Raw genomic sequence first — 23,762 nt, 5'->3', positions numbered from 1 at the left:
AAAAATATATATATTCCACAGACCCAGGTCCACTTTGCCTTTACAAGATGCAGAGCAAGGCTCAGTCTATTTCACCACCAAGCAGCAGCACATAGGAGGTTATGAACAACTCACAGAGTGACAGTACCAGCTGGCTGAGCTAATACGGCTACTCCTCAGCGACAGAACTAAGAAGAATAATTTCTTTCTTGAAGGAGATTCACTGAGAGCTTTGTTTGTTGTTTATTTTTAACTCCTTGTCCAGTGAATTAAAGTATAATTATTAGCTGGGGGAAAAATCACCAAAAAAATTCTGAATAAATTATAAATCCAGGCTATAACTTTCAGAAGTCTGCCAAAATATTAATAGCTTTTGCCGAGGGACAGGACTAGATATGATTAATTACTTGCTTATTTTACTTGCTCTGTGCTTTTTTCTTCCACTTTTAAATAACTTTCTCTTATTTTCCACAATATTGTATTTTCCTTTCATAACAGAGGGGGACATAAACAAGCAAGCAAGAAATCAAGATAGGCTTCCTCCATGTAATATAACATGAATCACCTTTACTCTCTCAAAATACCAAAGGAAAAATAAATTTAACAAAGGGTGCCAAAATAAACGATCCCAAAATAAGTTATTCCTGAATGCACCTTAAAATAATTTAGAAACTTCACAGGGAACATGTTTTTTAATAATAAATCTTTTTAATAAAAAAAGAAGCTCTTTCTCAAAGCTAAACTAGATTTGACAGCTATAACTCACTCCGATGCCTCAAATTGGAGTAAGGGTCAAGACACAATGGCCTCCCTTCTGGATCGTACACTTGCTTCTTAGTCCAATGAATGGGCACCATCTCTGTCTCTAAACTGTGAATAGTTAACATCCCGATTAGTTTAGCAGATTCACCTGACATTCATTATACTAAACTTAACCATGTTTACATTTTTACTAAATGAGCATAGGTGTTTTTCAATGTCAAAATCTAAGCCTTAACAAATTAAATTTTCCATTTATTTTTATATTCTATTACCCAGTATACTATACTAATTTTATTAATTTATTAAATTATTCATTTTAAATTATAATGGCCAGAATCTTATTTTACTTGCTCCACATAGAGTTCAATCAAATAAAACACAGGTAATAACGACTATTACCAATGCTTATGTGACTATGTTATTGCTAAGAAATTAAAATTTGCTATTTTTCAACAAAACTGGGCAAATGAGTACCTTTATTCCAGAGTAAGTTAGTCACAGATCCTGAGCCACACAGTTCCTGGAGCCTGTTCACGGTAGCACATATAACTGCTTCCTTACACAAGTCAAGTGCTTCTCGAGTTGGCCCGAGAAATTGCTGGGCCTGATACCTTCTCACCATCTAGCACTAACCATCTCTGAGACAGTCCACAGAAAGGCTGAAAGCCCTTCTGTCACAGACGCTGAGGGCTCGACTCTGATAGAGGTGGGACTATATATGAGCAAAAACCTTCCTCCTAATTCTCACATTTTATGATAAGTGCAAAGGTTAATATGGCTTTAGTAAAGAAATTCCATTTAAGACCAACAAAATATTCATTAGTCAGGAGTCAGAGGTAAAACTAATGAAGTGGCAGACAATCATATATTGATTAACATATTAAATGCGGTAAACCGGAAAGGCTTGCCAATGTGTATATTTAGAAGATAATATAGAGAATTCTGCAAAAAGAATTAGGAACTACCTCATACCATACAGAAAAATTAATTCAAAATAGATTTTTAAAAAATGTAAGTGCTAAAACGTAAAACTCTTAGAAAAGAAACACAGGCATTAATTTTCATGACCTTGGGTTGGGCAAGGAATTCTTAGCTATGACACCAAACGCACAAGAAAGAAAAACAAAAATAGAAAATTGGACTTCATCAAAATTTAAAACTTTTGTGACAAAAAGGAAACAAAACTGTGCATCAAGAAAGTAAAAATACAACCCACATGATGGGGGAATATATTTACAAGTCATATATCTCATGTGGGACTTATATCAAGAACTCTCACAATTTAATAATAAAAAGACAACCAAACTTTAAAATAGGCAAACAATTTGGGAAGACATTTCTCTCGGAAAGATATGTAAATGACCAATAAGCATATAAAAAGATGCTCAACATGTTAGTCATGAGGGAAGTGAAAATCAAAATTACAATGAGATGCTATTTCATACTTACTAGGATAGATAAAATCAAAAAGGCATATAAAAACAAGTATTTGCAAGAATATGGAGAACTCAGAAACCTCATACACTGCTGGTAGGAATGTAAAATGGTGCAGCCACTTTGGAAAACTTTGTAGTTCAACAAAATGTTAAACACAGAGTTACCATATGTCCCAGCAATTCCCATTCTAGGTATAAAAGAAAGCAAAACATATGTCCATGCAAAAATTTGTACATGAAAGCTGACAGCAGCATTATTATTTTTTAAAAGATTTTATTTATTTATTTTCAGAGAGAAGGGAAGGGAGGGAGAAAAAGAAAGAAACACGATGTATGAAGAGAAACGTCGACAGGTTGCCCCAGGCATATGCCCTAAAGGGGAATCGAACGGTAGGCTTTCGGTTCACAGGCTGGCAACTCAATCCACTGAGCCACACCAGCCACGGCAGCAGGATTATTTTTTTTTATGTTTTATTGTTTACCCCATTACTGTTGTCCCACTTTCCCCCTTCACCTACCTCCACCCAGTGTACCCCCACTTTCATAGTCAATTCCCACCCCAGTGCCCATGTCTATAGGTCCTTCCTGTATATTCTGTGACTAACCCCTTCTCCTCCTTTCAATCAGTCCCCACCACCCATTCCTCGTACAGCTGTCAATCTACTCAATGATTTCACGCCTCTGGTTCTGTTTTGCTTTTTATTTTTGTTTATTAGATTTCTCTTATAAGTGAGATCATATAATATTTGCCTTTTACTGACTGACTTATTTCACTTAGCATAACAGTTTCCAGTTCCATACATGTTGTCGCAGAAGGCAGGAATTCCTCCACTGTGTAAACGTACCACACTTTTTTTATCCACTCATTTACGGATGGATACTTAGGCTGTTTTCAAGTCTTGACTATTGTAAATAGTGCTGCTATGCACATAGAAGTGCATAAATTCTTTTGAATTGGTGTTTCAGGATTCTTAGGGTACACGCCCAGCAGTGAAACTGAGGGGTCAAAGGCAGTTCCATTTTTTATTTTTTGTGGAAACTCCATCCTGTTTTCCACAGTGGCTGCACCAGTCTGCATTCCCACCAACAGTGCATTAGGGTTTCTTTTTCTCCACATCCTTGCTAGCACTTGTTGATTGTTGGTTTGTTAATGATGGCCACTCTGACTGATGCGAAATGATATCTCATTGTGTTTTTAATTTGCATCTCTGATGGCTACTGCCGTTGAGCATCTTTTCATATGTCTATGGGCCACCTGTATGTCCTCTTTGGAGAAAGGTCTGTTCAGGTCCTTTTCCCATTTTTTAATTGGATTGTTTGTCTTCCTGGTATTGAGTCATATGAGTTCTTTATACATTTCAGAGATGAAACCCTTGTCTGATGTATTGTTGGCAAATATGTTCATGATAGCCAGAAAGTGAAAATAACCCAAATATTTGTCTACCAACAGTTGAACAAATAAACAAAATGTGGTATATCCATACAACAGAATATTATTTAGCCATATAAGGGAATGGAGTACTAACACATGCTATAATATGAACCTTGAAAACACTGCAAAGCGAAAGAAGCCAGAAACAAAAGGTCACATATTGCATGATTCTGTGGGATTTCTTTTGGGGGTAATGAAATAGTCTGGTATCATTGACTAGAGTTGTATAATTTAGTGAATATACTAAAAGCCACTGAATTATATACTTTTTTTAAAGATATTTTATTATTATTTTTATTTTTTAAATATTTTATTTATTTATCTTTAGAGGGGGAGGGAAGGAGAGAGGAAGAGAAACATCAATGTATGGTTGCTTCTTGTGCATCCCCTGCTGGGAACTGACCGCTGCCGGGAACTGGCCTGCAACCCAGGCATGTGCCCTGACTGGGAATCGAACCGCGATCGTCTGGTTCGCAGGCCCGCACTCAATCCACTGAGCTACACCAGCCAGGGCTGAATTGTATACTTTAAATGGGTGACTTATGATACCTTAATTATCGCTCAATAAACATAATAATAAAAGTAAATGGGAAATATTTCTGGGGAATATCACAATGAAACCTAGATATTTCACATGGGAAATATAACAATATGAATTAGAGTAACAGAATTATAAGAAGCGCCAAGAAAATGTGACCAGGTCAGGCCCCAGGTTTGGCAAACACAGTGCACATAGCCCTAGACACTGCACATCTGTGCTCGGCAGCCGTTATCACAACACCCTCGGCTGCTGTGCTAGAGATGGCTGCAGGTCTCTTCGCAACACAGTTCTCCATGTGTTCACTATCCATTATCGGAACAAACTGCTGAAGGTTAGACCTGAGGGTACCAACTCCACACCCACTCCTTTTAGTGTGTTACACATACGAGTATTAGTGATCAGCACTTTAGTGGTTTTATTAATTATAAAATATTTCAGACATACAAAGAAGGCATTGAAATAACTTTAACATACATAACATGCCCCCCATCCAACTAAAGAAATATGTTACAAAGTCAGTTAACACTCCCCTTACATTTAATATTTATCCTGTTAGAAAAAGAGCTGTGCCTACACTCTTGCCCCCTTACAAACAGCTACACTGAGCCCACCACACACACAGCCTATGAAGTAAAACTAAGGCATCACTACCCACCCAGAGACTCTTAAGCGACCACTAACGTGACATCTACCACAGAAAAATTTCTATCACTGTCAGTTTTAACCAGAGAAGGAAACTCTCCCACATGTCAACATCAACAGTAACAGAAACAGAAGGCAGAAAATGACCAGAGGGTTCTTTCCATCCAAACTTTTCACTATCACTTAGCCAAAGGCAAGAAGTCCTCTACTATCCACCTTTTCTTGTGTTCTGTCAAACCAACACACTTCTCATTTTAAGATCTGTAATATTTTTCAAGCCAATTTCACAAACAATTTCTCATTTACTCTACAAGGTGGATAAGGCAGCTAGCTGCATTTATACCCCTTTTCTCAGACAGGGGAGAACAAAGGGATTAAGAGCACAAGATTGGAATCAAGCAAGGCTTGAATCCCTGCTTCGCTACTTTTCAGCCAAGTGAAACGCAAAATAAAGATGCCTAGGTTTACAAGGTAGTTATGAAGATTAGGTTACTCAATGTATATAAAGCACTTAGCACAGAGCCTGGTGTAAAATAAGCACTAAATGAATGGTACCTGCTGCTACTGTTGTTGCTGTTAATTATGTATGATCAGAGAGCCCCCAAACAGGGGAGCCGAGACTGAAGCCCAGGTCTTCTTTGATTCCACACAACACTGCTTCACTCTCACATGGTCACCAGGAGTCCTATGTGTGCAGAGTAGATGCTACCACTTCCAGGTAATGCTTCCTCTTTCTCAGCTAGACACTTCAGGATTTTAAGAATCAAAAGCCAATAGCAATGCCAACGGCTGCTAACATCACAAAAAGACAAGACATTATATATGTCTCATAATACCATCTATAGTCACACTGTGTCCCCCACCCCTGCCAAGTTAAACCTTAATCAAGCCTCTATATCAAACTTCCAATTTACGGGGTATACAGAAGGTAGAGAGAAACATGTTAAACTAAACCAAAATTCAAACTGTAAGAAATTCTATAGGACGAACCAGGTTATTCAACAGATTAATTTACAAGGGGTGAAAAATAGAAAGAAGTAGGAATGTACAAATTTAAGAAACACTTAAAAGACATTTCAATCAATCTTGATGTCAAAAACCAATTTTTTTAATTCCCTGCCCTCCCAAAAAAGGCAACAGCATAAGCCCCAGTACATCTGCTCAGCAGAGAAAGCACGCTAGTGAATAACCAGAGTATTCGGGGATATTTCAGGCTTTGGGACATTTCCTTTTCCCTTGAAAATCAGTAAGTTAGCATACTGATTCTTAAAAGGCAAAAACAACACATAATGCTTCTACTCTGCCTATGCTACACCTATGACAAAAGTCTTATTTGAAGAATAACTTTTAAAACTAAGAGTTTACAGGGTCTTAAAATGATACCCCCTAAAAAAATCTACGAGATGACTGAAGCAAAGGTCAAAGGAAAAACCGGGGCAAAAAGTCAAGAAGAAGCACTTTTGTGATTAAATCTTAAGAGGAAACCCACACTGTGGACAGGATTAGCTGTCAACAGTGACCTTCCCAGAAGTAACCCCTCCTACACACAGTTACAAGGGAAGATGACACGTCTGACTCTGAGCTCCCTCGCTCCCTTGCGAAGACAGAAACACCACAGGTTACAAGAATCATAATGACTATGCAGTACAAATGAACCAGCTGGTAAAAGGAAACATAGCTTTTCCTGTTACCAAGACCTGGAGAAAAAAAAATTACTACATGGGTTCTAATAATGATGATGATAAAAACAAAAGTAGCTTGAATTGTACACAAAAATGATTAAGACGGTAAATTTTATGTGTATCTTATACAATTTTTTAAAATGGGGGTGAGGGAGGCAGACAACAGCACCTCATTTTCATTGCAGTTGTCCTGGGCCAAGCATAGTCTAAGCATTCTATAAGTTTAAATTCCCAAAATTCTGCCCTGGCTGGTGTAGCTCAGTGGATTGAGCACAGGCTATGAACCAAAGGGGTCGCCAGTTCAATTCCCAGTCAGGGCACATGCCTGAGTTGTGGGCCAGGTCCCCAGCATGTGAGAAGCAACCACACACTGATATTCCTCTTCCTCTCTTTCTCTTTCTCGTTCCCTCTCTCTAAATATGAATAAATAAAATCTTTTCTAGCAATTCACAAAATCCTCCCAAGAACCTCAAGGTACAATTATCATCCCCATTGTAAAGATGAGAAAACTGAGGCACCAAGAGGTTAATAACATATGATTAGAAAGGAACAGAAACAAGGCTCAAGCCCAGGAAATTTGGCTCCAGGGACCACACTCCTAACCATTACATAACCCTTCATCCATAATGGTGTCTCCCTTAGGCAAAACCATCTACCTTCAGCTAAAAGTATATTTGTCCACAAACTATTAGCTTATTTTTGTTCAATCTTAGTCTTGCAAATCAGCTGCTAACAGCAATAGTAATAGTTACAACAGCATCAACAGGACACTGAGATAAACGAGATTAATATCCTCATAAGAATTCTACAATAAGAGAAGTACTAAATTTTATAAGACTGTTTGATTTAATGCCCCTCAATAAGGCTGATTGTATTACACCAAATAACAATTCTGTAAAAGTAATTCTACCCCAGTCCAAACAATGCAATCAATATACATAGCTCTCTGGTATTCTGGCTTGATCCAAGTAAAAACTCTGATTGTTTCTAGAACAATGTATTAGATATGTTTATTTAAGCAATTCTCAAAAAGTACTACTTCTGATTACTACATTTTTTAAAAATATTTTATTTATTTATCTTTTGAGGGGAAGGGAAGGAGAGAGGGAGAGAAACATCAATGTATGGTTGCCTTTCGTTAGTCCCCTGCTGGGAGTTGGCCTGCAGGGAACTGGCCTGCAACCCAGGCATGTGCCCTGACTGGGAATCGAACCACGATCGTCTGGTTCGCAGGTCCTCGCTCAATCCACTGAGCTACACCAGCCAGGGCTTGATTACTACATTTTTTTATAAGAATTGAGCAGCAAAATGAATACGCACTTGCTAGAATGAAGCTATTTTATTTTGGCGATTACAGATAGACTATACACTTTCACTGTCAATCAAATGCAGAATGAAGTTAATATCCTCTTATGAAAATTAAGGAACTTTACCACTAAAGATGTGTAACTATGCACCAGCTCACCTCTCCATAGAGGTGAGCCAAGAAAGTCATAGAGCCAAAATTTCCTCTGAAAGAGGTTCTGATTCTGTACCAACGAACAAACTTCCAACTGAATCCCAAAGTTCTATGCCATTCAGTGTAGTTAACAATGATTCTGACCTGGAAAATTCTCAACACATGAGTTTCCCAACATTTATCTCAGCCACAAAACTACCTCAATTAAGGATCCATAGCGCATTCAATTGAAGCATTACCTGGGTTAACTAAATGAACTGGGCAGCTATATAAAGTTCTTAGATATAAACCAACTACTGCAATGTCCAGAGATAGCTGCTACATTGGATCGGCCAAAAAGTTCACTTAGCTTTCCCCTATGATGGCTCCAGCAGTGCTTAGTTATCTTCAACTTCAGTCAAAACAATTTTGTTACACTGTAATGTGACAGCTGTCATATCAGCGTGTATTTAAACTAATTTTACCAAAATTGGTGAATTTTTGTGCAGCCATTTTAATTTGAAGATGGAAGATGATATGCCACATTTTTGGCATATTGTGCTTTATTACTTCAAGAAAAGTAAAAACACAACTGAAATGCAAAAAAAAAAGATTGGTGCAGTGTATGGAGACAGTGCTATGACTGAGCGAATGTGTCAAAAGTGGTTTGCAAAGTTTCTTGGTACTAATGACATTTTGGCCAAATAATTCTTTACTGTGGGGCTGTCTTGTGCATTGGAAGATGTTTAGCAGAACCCCTGGCCTCTACCCACTAGAAGCCAATAGTGGGAGATAGCTGACATACTCAAAATACCCAAATCAATAAAGTTATTGGTGAAAATAAAAAATGTGTCTTTTATTTTATGAAAAAAGCATAATGGACTTTTTGGTCAATCCAATACATGTATGTGTGTGTACACACACACAGTGTATGTCTCTAGTTTAGAGCAGTATCTCCCATCTGTCTGTCTGAAATAACAGGCAGCAGGGTCAGCTAACTACCAAGGACATTCCTATTTAGTGTCAATACAACCACATCATAATACAATTACATCATGTAAATATAACTACTTCATATGGCTAGGAAGCAATAAAAAAGGCAAGTACCACACAAGGAAAGCAAACAAATATGAATAACAGAGCCTTAAGGTGAAGAATCCAATATACAATAAACACCTGACAAGATGGTCAACTTTATCAATAGTCAGGGAACTGCAAATTACAACAAATGAATGGGCCTGTCTTTCATCCAACATCGATTTTTCCATCTAAAGGAAGAGATCTGAACCTGCTTTTGGTCATAAGGCCATCCTGTAGCAATGACTGTGACCAAAGGAATGGAGAATTATAACAGATCAAGCCTAGATCATATGCCCATCCCTCGGCCAAGGGGGAAGGATAATGTGACCTGAAATGGGAAAGGGGATACTAGACAGCCTACTTTAACAGCTACCATATATTTCACCACAGACTTTCACCTTCTAACTCTACGTATGTACTTCCATTTATTTGAATTTGTTACTAGAGTACAGCCATGTGTAATATACATAGTTTATTTTTTTATTTCAAGAGGAGAAATTTGTTAGAATGTAGTCAGAAAAAAAAGCCTAGTGTTTAAAAAGTTCACAGTTGATGACTTCAGGAATAAAACTGAGGAAAATGAGCCTCGGGTATAAATATGCGTAAGTATCTAGGCTTCCCAGTCTTGCGCACTTGGCCAATATTTTAACCACCACCCAAAACTTTCTATCAAACCGAACATTAAAAGTCAAAGGAAAAATGGAGAAAAGAGATTTTATTTATCAGTATGTTGATGAGAAGGAGAAAATGACCTCCAGGAACCTAAGAAGAAATCTTCAGACAGCAAAAGGTCTCCAATAGCCTCTGAAAGCCCTTTATATCCTCTCGGACTTTTCTCGCCTCATAATCTTACCAGCCAAACAGCTATGTATTGCAGAAAAGCTCGGTGGTCCTGAAGCCAATCACTCTCTACCTGTTTTGAATCTTTTCTCTAAAGATGATAGCAAAACCATCTAAACTAAAACAATTTATGATACCTACCCCTAAAGACATTCATAAAATTTCTCCTTTGATTGTTCCAAACACTACCATTCAGCACTACAAGTTCACAAATAAACTTAGTTACAAAATTCCCACTTAGCCCTGGCTGGTGTGGCTCTGTGGATGGAGCACTGGTCTGCAAACTGAAAGGGCGCCGGCTGGATTCCTGGTCAGGGCACATGCCTGGGTTGTGGGCCAGGTCCCCCGCTGGGGGCATGTGAGAGATAACCAATCTCTCACACAATGATGTTTCTCTCCTTCATCTCACTCCCTTCCCTTCTAAAAATAAATAAATAAATAAAATCTTTGATAAAAATCCCATTTAGACTGACACACAAAAACAATTCCTCTTTATTTCAGTAATTCCAGGCAGGGCCTACTGGTTCTGATAGTCATCTCTCTGAAGAAAGCAACTGTGCTTTGGTGAGGCAAAGGCAATTACTGCTCACCAAATTTTCGTGTTCTTGCCAGCATTTCCTAGCTCCTTCAACAGCATCCTGTCACTACTTCTAGTCACCAGAGGAAGTGACACGGGCCACCGCAGGGCCAAAGGCACAGTAACCAAGGAGGCTGTTTCCAGAGAGTGAACCAATGCACTTGATTGTTTTAACTACAAAACCCTTTTTTCAAGTTCCATGGAACTACACTGTAAGTATCAATCCAAATCCTGCAAATCGAGCTCAAATTCCACTTCCTCCAGGACACCTACCCAGCACATGCTATGCTCCAAGGCACGATCAGGAGCAGACTCACAATGAATGTATGCTGTGAGTGAAGCACTATGAAAGCACTGTGGTATTGGTGCACACCTAGCATAATAAATGGCCTCTACCTTCTATAATTTACTAGGTGGTTGGCGGGAATGGACACATGATAAGTAAATTTCAAGTGAGTGCTAAAAATAAAAGATGCTACAGGAATTTCCGCATATCTCAGTTAGCAACTAACTATACTAGTTAGTTATATATGCCCATATGACATCTTTTATATTTTTTAATTTATGTATGATTTAAAGCAAAAGAGACTTCCTATAGGAATTATAATCTCTTTAAAGGGCAGAAGCCCTAAGATATAATAACTTCATGGTACCCCATATTATCATCCAAACACAAATATTCAATAAAAATGTATTCTGATGAGAAGAATGCATTGAAAAATTAAAACAGAAATGTAGTAATCTTCAAGACACTGGGAAGTTGTATCTCCAGCACAGCTAAAGAGAGAGAGGAAGGAACACACACTTTTCTGTTATCCATGGCAGGTGGAGCTCTACTGGGGAACAGTGCGCCATCAGGCTGCCCCAGACCTGGACAGCCAGCTTCTTAGGTTGTAGGACTACCAGCTCTCTGAGCAGTATCTGACTTCCAATTCAATTGCTCAAATACCCTGATGTAGGTAAAGAGAATCCCTAGATATTCTGTATTTTAGGCACATACACAAAAATGGTCTATTTCTCTAAATTAATTATTAGCACTGTGATTTAATCAATATAACTTGACAATATTTTATTTATTTTTTAATATAATTTTTTTATTTAATTCTTGTTCAAGTACAGGTTTCACTTGACAATATTTTAATTCTACATGTGTAAGACATTGCAAAGGACAAAACAAAAACATGATCTTCTTTCGTCATTCTTATACCCTAATTTGGGAAACAGGATACATGAAAACAAAAAATTCCACACATTACAAGGCAGTATAAAGTGTCAAATGAATAATACAGAAAATAAAAATTAAGAGTTCACAGAAGGAAGAGGTTACTTTCAAATGTTATAGTCTGAACGCTTAAAAAGCCAGGTGGAATCTGAGCTGCACTTTGAAGGGCAGGTAGACTTTTAGGAGGCACAGGCTAGGATAAGGGAGAGTACTCCAGGGAAAGGAGTATACAAAGAAGTGGAAACTGAGAAGCCCAAGGAATGTTTAAGGGATAGTAAACTGACAATTTTATTTTGAACAGGGTATTGGGGAAGACTAGGAGGGAGTGAGATGAGAAAGCAGGTCGGTGCTAGACGCTGGAAAGCTTTAAATGCCAGGCTGAGGAGCAATTTTATCTTGACAGTAATGGAGAGTCACTAAAAAGTTTTATGCAAAGTTAACACAATGAAAATAAAAATTACAATGATCATTGCAAAATGAAATTTAGGACAGACTTAAAAAGGAACTCACTAAGGCCAATGAGACCACTTTAGTTTATTATCCAATAAGTAGGCCTACTACATTAGAGCAATGACATTGAGGAATTTTAAAAAAAGGAATAAATCTAAGGAGCTGGGAGAACTTTTTCTAAAAGTGTTTTTGCATTTGTCAAATCAGACTCTAGGGATCTAGAAAGCTGAGATTCAGATGCTTGAAAGAAGTGAAAAGCACAGCAACTGTGAACTCCAGCCTTCCCAGCAGGTCTCCCTGTACTTGACACTGGGCTCTTCCATGCATTCCCATCTCTATACTCCCAAAAGGTCCACTCTTTTTCACTGGGGTTTGGGGGGACACAAGTGGGAAATGATATGTAAAGCAGCCAAGTGATGACGCCCAGGTAGTTATACAGCAATAGAGCAATCACATCTATTACAAAATGGAAAAACAGACTGCGAATCCAGTCATGCTGCAGGCTTGAGTAATGACATCAGATATATCCATTAAACTTGGCAAGGGGGTAAGGCTGGATGAATGGAGTTATTGAGGTCCCAGTCCTTCACAACAGAGTTTCTTAACCTTTGGGGAGGTCAGGGACCCTTTTGGGAATTTGGTAAAAGCCACAGCCTCTCTCCCCAGGGAAATGCATAGACTCACAAAATTTTACATACAATTTTAGATTGTTCACAGACTCCCTAAAGCCTAAACAGAGACTTTTAGTCCATGAACTCCAAGGGTCCTTACTTAAGAACCTATGATATAAAAATCATAACCATTTTTATCATACACCTCAAAGTCTAAAAGATTTTTAAATAGGAAGCCATATATATTAATAATTTAAATGCATACATGGCACACCAGACCAATAAATTATGTAAAGACCATATAAATTTTGTGTATGCCTTGTAAAGCATACACAAAAATAAAAATTTTAAATAATGACATTTATTGTAATAAAATAAACAATTATTAAACATTTATTTTACTTACTGATAACACAGATTTGTGCTCTTCCTATTATGAAATTATACTGCTACTTTTGGTGAGAGTAATGTGATTGAACATGGTTTGTTATTTCTTAATTTTCCCTTCACATTTTGTAATACAGCAGCTTGAAAGTCAAGTTCTAAATTCAGTTCATTTTTATAATAAATAACTATTTTATTTAACTAGAATGGGTATCCTAGCCAAAAAACAGACTTCACACAGATGAGAAAAACCAAAGGGAAGAACTGCATCACTTGCTGCACTGAATAAAATATGATACTCAATTTTTGATCCCATTCACCATTTATGCAAAGGTTTTTTGCTAAAATTCGACTAGTGCATTTCCATATTTCCTGATGATAATCAGTTGTTCTTACTAACTAATTAGATGGTATTGGCTTTTTATATTTTCAGCCAGTGGACCCAAAACCACTGAAATTCTTTCTTTACAAGGTTTTTATACAGATTAGAAAATGTTGTTGACAAATTCAAATATAAATACATATATCTATTCTTAAAATGAACACACATCATTTTCAGCAGTTAAATACAATAATAATGGATGTAATTCTAAACACCCATTTTCAATAACCTCTTTCATAATATTGAATTTTATTTTGTTTTTGAAACATAGTTACTTTTTGAGTCACTGTTAAAAGCTTATCATCATCCCAAAGAGACATATTAAGTGTATTTAGTTTTCAAACATATCTGCTAGGTATAGGTAGCACACGACTAACAGCCACTTGTCACAGAAAATGTCACCAAATTTGGAACATTTGGGTTTTTGTGAAAGAAAAATGAGTAAGTCATCTTTAAATTGGACAATTCTTAATCCTTCTGCCTCAAAACGACCAGTTAACGTCCATAAAATATTACACAAAAGATCTGTACGGTGACTTCCTACTGCAATACAAACTATGTTAAGAGTCTATTATTTAAAACAATAGCCCTGGCTGGTGTGGCTCAGTGGATTGAGCGCTGGCCTGCCAACCAAAGGGTCACTGTTTGATTCCCAGCCAGGGCACATGCTCGGTTGTGGGCTTCGTCCCCAGCAGGATGCACTAGAGGCAACCGCGCTACAAAGGCTAGAGATGTTTCTCTCCATCTCTTGCTCCCTCCCTTCCTCTCTGTCCAAAAATAAATAAATAAAATCTTTAAAGAATAGATAAATTTTAAAACAGTTACTTATAAAAAAATAAAGTAATAAATCCAAAAATCCAATTCCCTATGTTCCTATAAACTGTAAACCACCACAACTGACTGACTGAATGGAAAGAAAACTTCCTAACAGACCTCAGATTCCCAGCTCGGTTCATGTCAACCCTACTTTAGAGAACACCACTCCAAATGCGCCAGCGCTCCCAGGGGTCAAAGCGCTGTATCTATCACTGCCTTCCAACTAACTTCCCTTGCACACTATCAAAATTTACAGGAGTTATCTTTAAAGGTACTGTATCCTTCTCTGAATTACTACCAGTGTGGCAAAAGACACAACCGCAGCACCTTCCATGACAGCAACTGTCTTCAACACTGTTCCCTCTGTGTCACGCTGGCTGGTGATTCAGTCGAACAGGGCCAGAACAAGGTCCAAGACTTCTCATGACATACCCTGCCTTAAGTCCTGTAATGTGGCAAGGAATAAGTAAATCAGTAAAATAAGTCATGAACTACACTGACAGCCAGGGTCTTTCATCTTGCATGACCAATTTCACTTAAACAGTGAAATATATTTATACAAGGACACAACATTTTTTACACTTAAAAAACAAGTCCACTGTATCCTCTTAAGAATGCCAAATGATAATACATCATTTAAAAGAAAAAAACAGCCCTGGCAGGGTAGCTCAGTTGGTTGGAACATCATCTTGATATACCAAAGTTGTAGGTTCGTAGGTTCAATTCCCAGTCAGGGCACATGCAGGAATCAACCAATGTATGCATGAATTGGTGGAACAACAAATCTCAATCTCTGTTTCTCAAAGTCAATAAATAAAGTATATTTTTAAAAAATAGATACTGCCAGTGAAAAACATTTTGTACTAACTTCTATTTTTTAGAAAAAGTCTGTTCTCAAATATACAAAAAAATGAATTAGTAAGTTTCCAGTGTGATGGATCTTACATATGGAATCATTTTTAAAACTATGAAAACATAAAATTGGGGGTACCAAAACAGTCTAAAAAGAGCCACATAAATTTGGAAAACTGACATTCCTCATTTTCATCTGGACCTACATACTGTGCTGTGCCCCTGTCACCATGACAGCCCTTCAGTGTCTGCCTACTGCACCTAGACCTCCTGGGTCCCTCCCCTCCCCCACTTCAGCAGGTGCCACACTCCTCCTTCCATCTTTGCTATTTAATCTTCCTGAATAGACTGCTCTCCTCGCCCTCATTCATATAGAAATCATCCCCTGCCTTCAATGTTCTTGTCCACCTCCAGGCCCTCCACAAAACTTGCCCTGATCTCTCTCAAAGAAAAATTACTTCTTTTCCTGAATCCTGTGTTAGGTCATAATCCCCTTAAGAACAGGATCTATATTTTATCATTTAACTTCCGTATCTTTTAACAACACAGCCCCTTGAACAAACTAAGTACTCATATAACTATGTCTTTTTTTTATTTATCTTTAGAGGGGAAGGGAAGGAGAGAGGGAGCGAAATATCAATGTATGGTTGCCTCCCGTGTGTCCCCTGCTGGGAACTGGCCTGCGACCCAGGCATGTACCCTGACTGGGAATCAAACCCCGATCTTCTGTTCGCAGGTCTGCACTCAATCCACTGAGCTACACTGCCACGGCTTCATATAACTATGTCTTGAACGAACGATTGAGCAACTACTTAGAAATCCAACTACAGACTTCCTATAACATCTGGAATGGAGAAGGCAGTATGAAAGACTTTGCAGAACAAATAACTTTTCCCTTGTTTCCTCCAAACTCACCAAAGTCAAGTCAATATTACACTTACAGGTGCCTTGAAAAGGCAAGGACGTTTCATCCTTCAACAATTTGGTCAAATATGGTGTGTTATCATTATATATACACACACATTCACAATAGAATAGCTTCTGTTAATCAAATCTATGCTGGATAATAAAAGCCTGTAAATATGTTAACCACATAGGCAAACCAAATATGTAAGATGTAATATATTAAAGCTAACAGAATAAGATCAACCATTCAAAGCACAAGTAGAAACACAGAGAATAACCAAGCAAGTTATTCTAAGTGGGGGGGAAATACCCTAAGTTTTAGCTATTTACTAACAAAACTTGAGAGGCAGCATTTTATTGCTAAGAATCCAGAACCAATGCTTGAAAGATAAGCTTACCTAGACAGAAACACTCAAGAATCGACATTACTAAAGTACAAAAGTGAGGTAAGAAACAGCACAAATCTTAAAGTGACATTTTCACTAAGTAACTGGCACATATGGCACCTGGGTCATCAGAAAGCCATGAGACTGCACGAGTCCTCACTGCACATCTACAGAACAGAGAGTCCCGGAAGGAAAGAAGCTACAGTGTGGCCAAGTGCAGCCGACATGCTGGGAGAGAAGCCAATTTAAAGGTATGCTTGTGATTTCAAGTGAGAAGACCAGGCCTTGAATGTCATGCTACAACTGTGCACTTACACCAGTCACTTAACCTCTCCCAGCCTTGTTTCCTTGTTTACAAAACGTATGTGCAGAGCAAGCACAGAACCTGACTACAGTGTGTCTCCGAGACAGCACTAGCAAGTATTTGCTGACGCTGAATGACGGCCACACAAGAAAAGCAGACATTTCTCTCCAGGTGCTTTTGTAGTTTTTGAGAGAGCAGTTATAGTTAATGCCTTAGTACAATAGTTGACAAGTCAGTTTTTGGCCAAAAAGTAAAAATATTCCTTTCCTCCTAGCTTATATATTACTCAAAAGCTTGCTAGAATTCTTAAAATTTAAAATCTCTTTGCAATACCTTTCAAATATAAGAAATAACTCTTGCAAAGAAGACTGAAAGCCAAATAACTCAGTTCTTGCCCAAGTAATGCCACTGCATGTGTGACCCATGAAAAGTACTATAGATTCCCAGCTTTAGCCTTCTGGTCATCTACAATACCAAGGTTGTCCTAAATTACCATTAAAGTCCCTTTACTCTAAATGTTGTGGTTCCTACCATCTTTAGAATGCCTTAATCTAATTAATAAAAGCAATATGATCTACACTAAAAAGAGAATCACATTTTAAAAAAGAAGAAAAATATATAGAATAAACTGAGTAATTAATGCTAAGGGGGTGATAAAAATCAAAGTCTCTAGAGAACACCAGATTTGACTCTGTTTTTGAAGGCTAAGAGATAAAGGAAAAGGAAGTACAATTTAAATAAAGAAAGTGAAATATGCAAAATCAAAGAATTAGGATATCTATGAGTGATTATAATACAGTCTTCACGTGCACAGCACCTTACAGTTTACAAAGCATTTCTGCCTATGCAACCTAAAGCAAATTTTCTGGAATAAGAAACACAACAACAGTTTAAATGATTTACATTTAATAAATCTGTCCACAGAGTCTCCACTAAAAACAATAACATCAAAAGATATTTTAGAAAGGAATTTTTTCCAGCATTTATATGTAGAATGAATTAGGCAAATGAATACAGGCAAACAGCTATAAACCAAAAAATTATAGAATTTTAGCGCCAGAAGCAATGTAAAATCAGGCTAACATGCTCATTTAAGGATGAGCTCAGGCTGCAGAGTTGGTGTGACACTCATTACTACATGTGCAAAGTGGCACGAGGACCAGATCACAGAACCAGAGAACCCAAGAAACTGCAAATGAAAGAATCAGAGAATTTGGTGATGGGTTTAGGTTATGGAAATGTGAGAAAGCATTATTAAAGTCTTACTATTTATCAATCATTATGCTAGACACATCTTATTATTTAATACAATAAGTGAAAGATCACCACAGCATGAGTGAGAGTCAGTACATTACTCCAAATTTAAATATGAAAACCTGAGGTTTATTATGGGTAAGTAACTAGCCCAAGATTATAGCTACTCAGCATCTGGGAGATTAGTACACTATCCCTTGTCTGAAGTCAAACCTCCACTTCTAAAGCAAGCTTAAAAACTGTTTCAAAATTACTAGTTAGTAGAGCAAAAATGAAGTATCACTCTGGAAACACTGAATAATCCAGTGTTTTTAAAATTCTGGTCCTGTTAATAGGTGCATTTCACCTCTGTGCTGCACCCATGATTAGCAATACAGTCAGTCCCCAATGGTCAGGTTAAAGATTTCTTAATAGAGCCCAACCTCCCCACCCTCTACAATGAAATAAATCCACAGGGAGTGATTAGATAAAAATATTAATAGTACATCTAGCCCTGGCCAGGTGACTAAGTTGGTTGGAGTGTCGTCCCAAAAACAGTTGTGAGTTTTATACCGGGTCAGGGCACACACCTAGGTTGCAAGTTCGATCCCTGGTTGGGCACATATGGGAGGCAGCCAACCCATGTTTCTTTCTCTTTCTCTTGCACATTCTCTCTCTCTCTCTCTCTCTCTCTCTCTCTCATCAGTAAGCATACCCTCAGGTAAGGATTTAAAAAAGCTTTTAACTAAAAAAAACAGTACATCTAAGAATGACGGTCATTAAGCTGATTAATTTCAAGTGTCCACAACTTCTTGAGCATCTACAGCTTCTGTTTTGGCACAAGCTATTTACCTTGAAATAGAAAACTACACTAAGCTTTTCTAAAAGCCTGTCACTTCAAGAAGCCGCAAAAATACTGTATTGCAGATGGGGGTACGGGGGAGGAAGCATGGATACAACAGCCCACTCTACTTGTACTTCTAGAATTGGACTTAGATGTTGGTGTCAGTGTTTTGTAATAATTTATTTTATTTAATCACATATCCATCCAGCAGAAATAAAAGATAATCATTCTATACTCTATATTAATAAAATACTGTACACTCATGAAACAATGTCCAGAAGCAACCAAGAATGGTACCCAGTTGCCACTAAGCCTTTTTATGAGCCCTTATGATGAGAGAAAGGCACCGAGTCTAACTAAAATATAAAGAAAAGAAAAGGGAACGCTTGAAATCACTAGATCTCATCTCCCATGATAAGAAAAAAGGTCAGAAACCACGAGGACGATCTTCAGTGACTGAAGGGCTAAGCTGCTGGCTAACCTGGAAGAGAAGCAATGAAGAAGCCCCTCTCTATAGTCTACCAGTGGTGTCAAACCCGTGGCCCAGGATGGCTGTAAATGTGGCCCAACACAAAATCAGAAATTTACTTAAAACCTTTTATTTTGCTCATCAGTTTTCATCAGTGTTTGTGTACTTAGTGTGTGGCCTGAGACAACTCTCTTCTTGCACGTGTGGCCCAGAGACGCCAAAAGGTTGGACCCCCATGTTAGTCTCTCTAAATAAGTAGGAAAGTTGTACAGGTAGGGAGAAATGTATATAGTTCCGCCCAGAGTGGATAGGGTGCTGTGTTGTTCAACTCCTGAAACACATGTATCTCCCCCAACCCCACACTCCCTGTAAGTGCCTGATACTTACAGGGAATGTAAAGAGGAGCCCATCACATGTTTGGACTTCTGCCATGAAAGCACTGGCTGACCCTCTGAGAATTCCTAATTATCATATGTAGAAGGCAAAAATCACTGCCAAGACAATACTGAGCACCCTGAGGATCTCCCACACCCCATGACTTAGGGGATTCTACTCGGGTGTGTACTTTTATTGACTTCCCATTCTTGCCCTAAAAGGAGGGCCATGGTAGGGCCATACAGCTCAAAGCCAACCACCTCCATGAAATATGCTGTATATTCAAACAATGTGGCACCCTTGGAGAATGAGGCAAAGAAGATAAACTAAAGTAAGGAACAAAGGCAAAATCTCTTTAGCAAAGGTATGTAAAATTGATGACAACAGAGAAGGGAAGGCTAAAATATTCTTTAAAAACCCATTATAAACCATATTCCGATATATAGTATAACAGAGAAAAGAGTTTCAAAGAATGCCCAGCCCTGACCAGTGTGGCTCAGTTGGCTGGGGGTCAGCCCCCAAAGGAACCCCAAGGGTTGCTGCTTGGGTTCCGGGTCAGGACACTTACCTGGGTTTGATCCCCAGTCAGGGCATGTGCAGGAGGCAACCAACCAACTGATGTTTCTCACAAGGATGTTTCTCTTTCTCTCTCTCTCTCTCTCTCCCTCCCTCCCTCTCTCTCTCTCTCCCCCCCACCACCTCCACCCTTCCTCTCTCTCTAAAAATAAATAAATGAAATGTTTTAAAAAAAGACTGTCTTATATCCTCTCTCCCCCACTCCACCTTTCAGCACTTCTATACCACCCTCATCACTTACTCAATATTTAGCCCTGGTGCAGACCAATCACTGGATTAACAGGATCAAGAGTACATGCAAAGAACATTCCATCCTGGGAACATCTTTAAATTATTTAGGCTTGTTTACCACCCTCCCTATAGAGGAAAAGCATGAAATGTTGCCATTGCTTTCACAAGATATACCAGTCAGCACCATAGCAACCCAATCGTCTGCCCACCAAAAGATTAACACGTACACAGAAAACAGGAAATTCAACAAAATTTAAAGTTTGACCTTAGACTCCCTTAACAGTTAAATGCCTTAAGTAGTAGCAGTATCTTTATATCACACCCACTTCATGCTACCCTTGCAGCTTCCTGGTATAAGCAAAGTCTTAGGATTATACAAACTGCTGCTTCTCTTTCCAGCCCAGATTTCTAGAAATGAAACCCTGGAATTGAGGGAGAAAGAAAAACAAATGTTGGCAGAAAGAGGGAGAAAAATGCATTGTCTATATAATCCCAGTTTAAGTGGAACAATCACCATTAGTTTCATCAGGCACTTTTCTTCAATAAAACCACTTACCCAAAAATGCAGATCTAAAATACGCACCCTTGGTGTAAAGCACACAAAAAGTAATATATTAGATACAATCCTACAGATTTTCTCAGAAAGAAACGAGGAAGAGACTAACTATATACTATGCAAAATTCAAGTTTTGCACCTTAAAAATCAAACTTCATTGTGAGTTAAATAAATGTAATAAAATAGCAGTGCAAAATGTCTGTAAAAATCAAACCAAACACCTGTTCTCATTAGCAGCACCCCTGCATTTTCTCTTCAAATGATGTATTTCCTATTCAGCACCCCCCTTTGATCCACTGTTCCCAAACCATAAAGTCTAAATAAGAAATGGAAGGAAAACATTTCAGAGACTAGTTCATAAAACCAAATTAGACCTTTCCACAAAGTACAGGGGATAAAATACACATACTTCCAATTGTATTTCATTTATAACAAACAGTTCAAGGAAGCACATTTATTAAGCTGAATCACACCCCACTGCTACCTTTAACCCAAAACTATTCCTAGCTGAGGAGCCAAAAGACCCAAGCAAATACTTTCTTTTCACATTATACTCAACGTGAAGAAATCTGACCCCCTTCCTACTACATCACAGTTTCTGTGAAATAAGCTGAGAGGCCCCTTTGGCCAACTTTTTTTTTTTTTTGAGACTAACCTCCAACCAATTCCAGAAGAGGAGACAACACCTCAAACAAATTTAACCCTTGAAGTCCATCCTTACAACGGTCCAGTATAATCTAGGCTTCCCCCAGCAATGTTTTACAGACACTTGATGTCTTAATCGCTGAGGTGTAAACCTCAGCACTCAACAAATCATGGCCACAAAGATTACTCTGGGCACCTACAAAGGGTGCTGGGGCTGCAATTCACCCAAGAACCCTTCATTCACCATTATCATACGCGACTTTAAAAAACTCACCGCCTTAAAAGAAAAAATGTCACCTCCACAAGGACACCTGCCTCTTCAAGGCCTGTACAATAAAGGACAGCCAAGCATGAAAGGCTCAAAAATCCTTCTGCTTAAAGTTTTCCTCCCCACCAAACTCTGCAGCCACAGCACTGTGGACGCCCTTGTCACACACACAGGCTTTATTGTCAAGCCCTCCGTCTCCCTCTAAGATCGTCAGCCCAGACAGCGTCTAGCCCATGGGAATGACTGCTTTAAAATAAATAAATAAATGAAAACAAGGCGGGGTGGGGGGAACCCCATAGTTGGGTAGTAAGGACTAGGGACCCTGGTGTCCGGTTTCTCCATTTCTCTTCCAAGAGTTCTGTCGCTGACCATTAACTATCGCACCTCCCAATCGTCCAATCAACACGTTTGCTCCCCTTTCCTAGGTCCTCTCAGCAGAATCCTGGGAAGGGGACCAAACCCTAGCCCTAACAGGAAAATCTCACTTATCCATCCCATTTCTGCTTCCGAAATCCCTCCTCGGGAGAATGAAAAAGCCACTGAACCAGGGTAAAATAGAAGCGCCGTCGAAGGCTGCGCTTACAGAAAGGATCCCCATGGTCATCCCCATTTCGCGGTCCGGGCTAGCAAGACTCGGAGAGGGTAACCCGCCGGCCAAGGTCACCGCGCTCGCCGGGGCCGAGGGGCGCCCGCGTCGACTTCCGGCTCCCCCTTTCGGCGGCGGGCAGCGCCGGCGGGCTCGGGGCGCCGCTCCCCACGCCCGGCCGGCTGCCGCGAGCCTCGCGCTCCCTCCGCGGATGCTCGCCCTGTCCGCGCTAACTAGGGCAACTGGGAAAGGGGACAGAGAACTCGCTGCTACAGCAATTTCCCTCCGCGGGAGCAGCCCCCAGCTGGTGCCCGTGACAGCTGCGACCTCCGCCCCCTCCAGCCGCGCAAGGCCGAGGAAGAACTCGGGGAAAGTGGGAGGGGGGGAGCGGAACGGAGAGAAAGGAGAGCGGGGGGTGGAGGGGCGCCAGCTGCTCCCCGCCCCCTAGGGCCTCGGCGGCCGCGCGGCTCATGACAGCTGCACCCACCGGGAGGCTAGGCGCCCGCCGCCCGCCACTCACCTGCCGTCGCCACTTCTGGGCCGCGCTGACGGGCGCCGCGCTCACCCGCGACCGTGGCGGCAGCGCCGCGGCCTCCACCGCTCCACGGGCCGGGAGCCCGCCGCCGCCGCGGCTCTCTGGCCCCCTCCTCCGGAGCAGGGGTCCCCCCGCAGGGGGATGCAGAACGAACCAGGCACAGGCTCCACTCGAGGGAGCAGCAGGGAACAGAGCGGCCGAGGCGCTCAAGGCCGCGGTCCAGCCGTCGGAGGGGAGGGCTGAGCTAACCGCGTCAGACTCCTGCTCGCCGGGTCTGAAGAACAGGCATTTCAGCCGCTCTCCGTGGCCGCCATGTTCTCCTCCTCCTCCGCCGCCGCTGCCGCCGCCGCCGCCGCCGCCACCGCCCCCCGCTCGCGGCCCCGCCCCCTCCGCGCCCCGCCCCGCCCCGCCCCGCCCCGTCCGCTCCTCGCCGCCCGCCCCGCCCCTCCTGCCGCGCTCCCCTGCCTCTCTCCGCCGGGTCGGGCCCCGGCGACCCGGTGCCCGTAAGCTCCGACGGCGCGCGTGGGTCGGCGCGCTCCCAACTGGCCGGGCGACCGAGCGAGGAGTCGCCCCGCGCCCTCTGCCGGCCGCAGGCCCCAGAGTGCTGCCGCGCTGCCTCCCCCTCCCGCGTCCTAACGAAGTGTGGGAAAGTAGGCCCTCGCTGTTGCCCTCCCCTCGGGGCGTTCCTTCCTTCGACTGCTGCCGGGAAGCGGCCTGGAACC

General features: G+C 40.4%; 1 protein-coding gene across 1 annotated transcript in view; it reads right to left on the bottom strand.

Annotated features, from left to right (window-relative positions):
• Nucleotides 1–23,377, bottom strand: part of NCOA1 (nuclear receptor coactivator 1) — a 210,856-nt gene extending 187,479 nt beyond the window's left edge. Inside the window, exon 1 of the mRNA XM_037066809.1 lies at nt 23,026–23,377. The gene's annotated coding sequence lies outside the window, so the exon portion shown is untranslated. The remainder of the gene's footprint in view (nt 1–23,025) is intronic.
• Nucleotides 23,378–23,762: the final 385 nt, after the last annotated feature.

This window comes from Sturnira hondurensis, unplaced genomic scaffold, assembly GCF_014824575.4.
Source record: "Sturnira hondurensis isolate 20B ecotype Veracruz unplaced genomic scaffold, ASM1482457v3 Scaffold0016663, whole genome shotgun sequence".
Classification (NCBI taxonomy): Eukaryota; Metazoa; Chordata; class Mammalia; order Chiroptera; family Phyllostomidae; genus Sturnira; species Sturnira hondurensis.
This window is presented reverse-complemented; position numbering and strand designations above follow the sequence as displayed.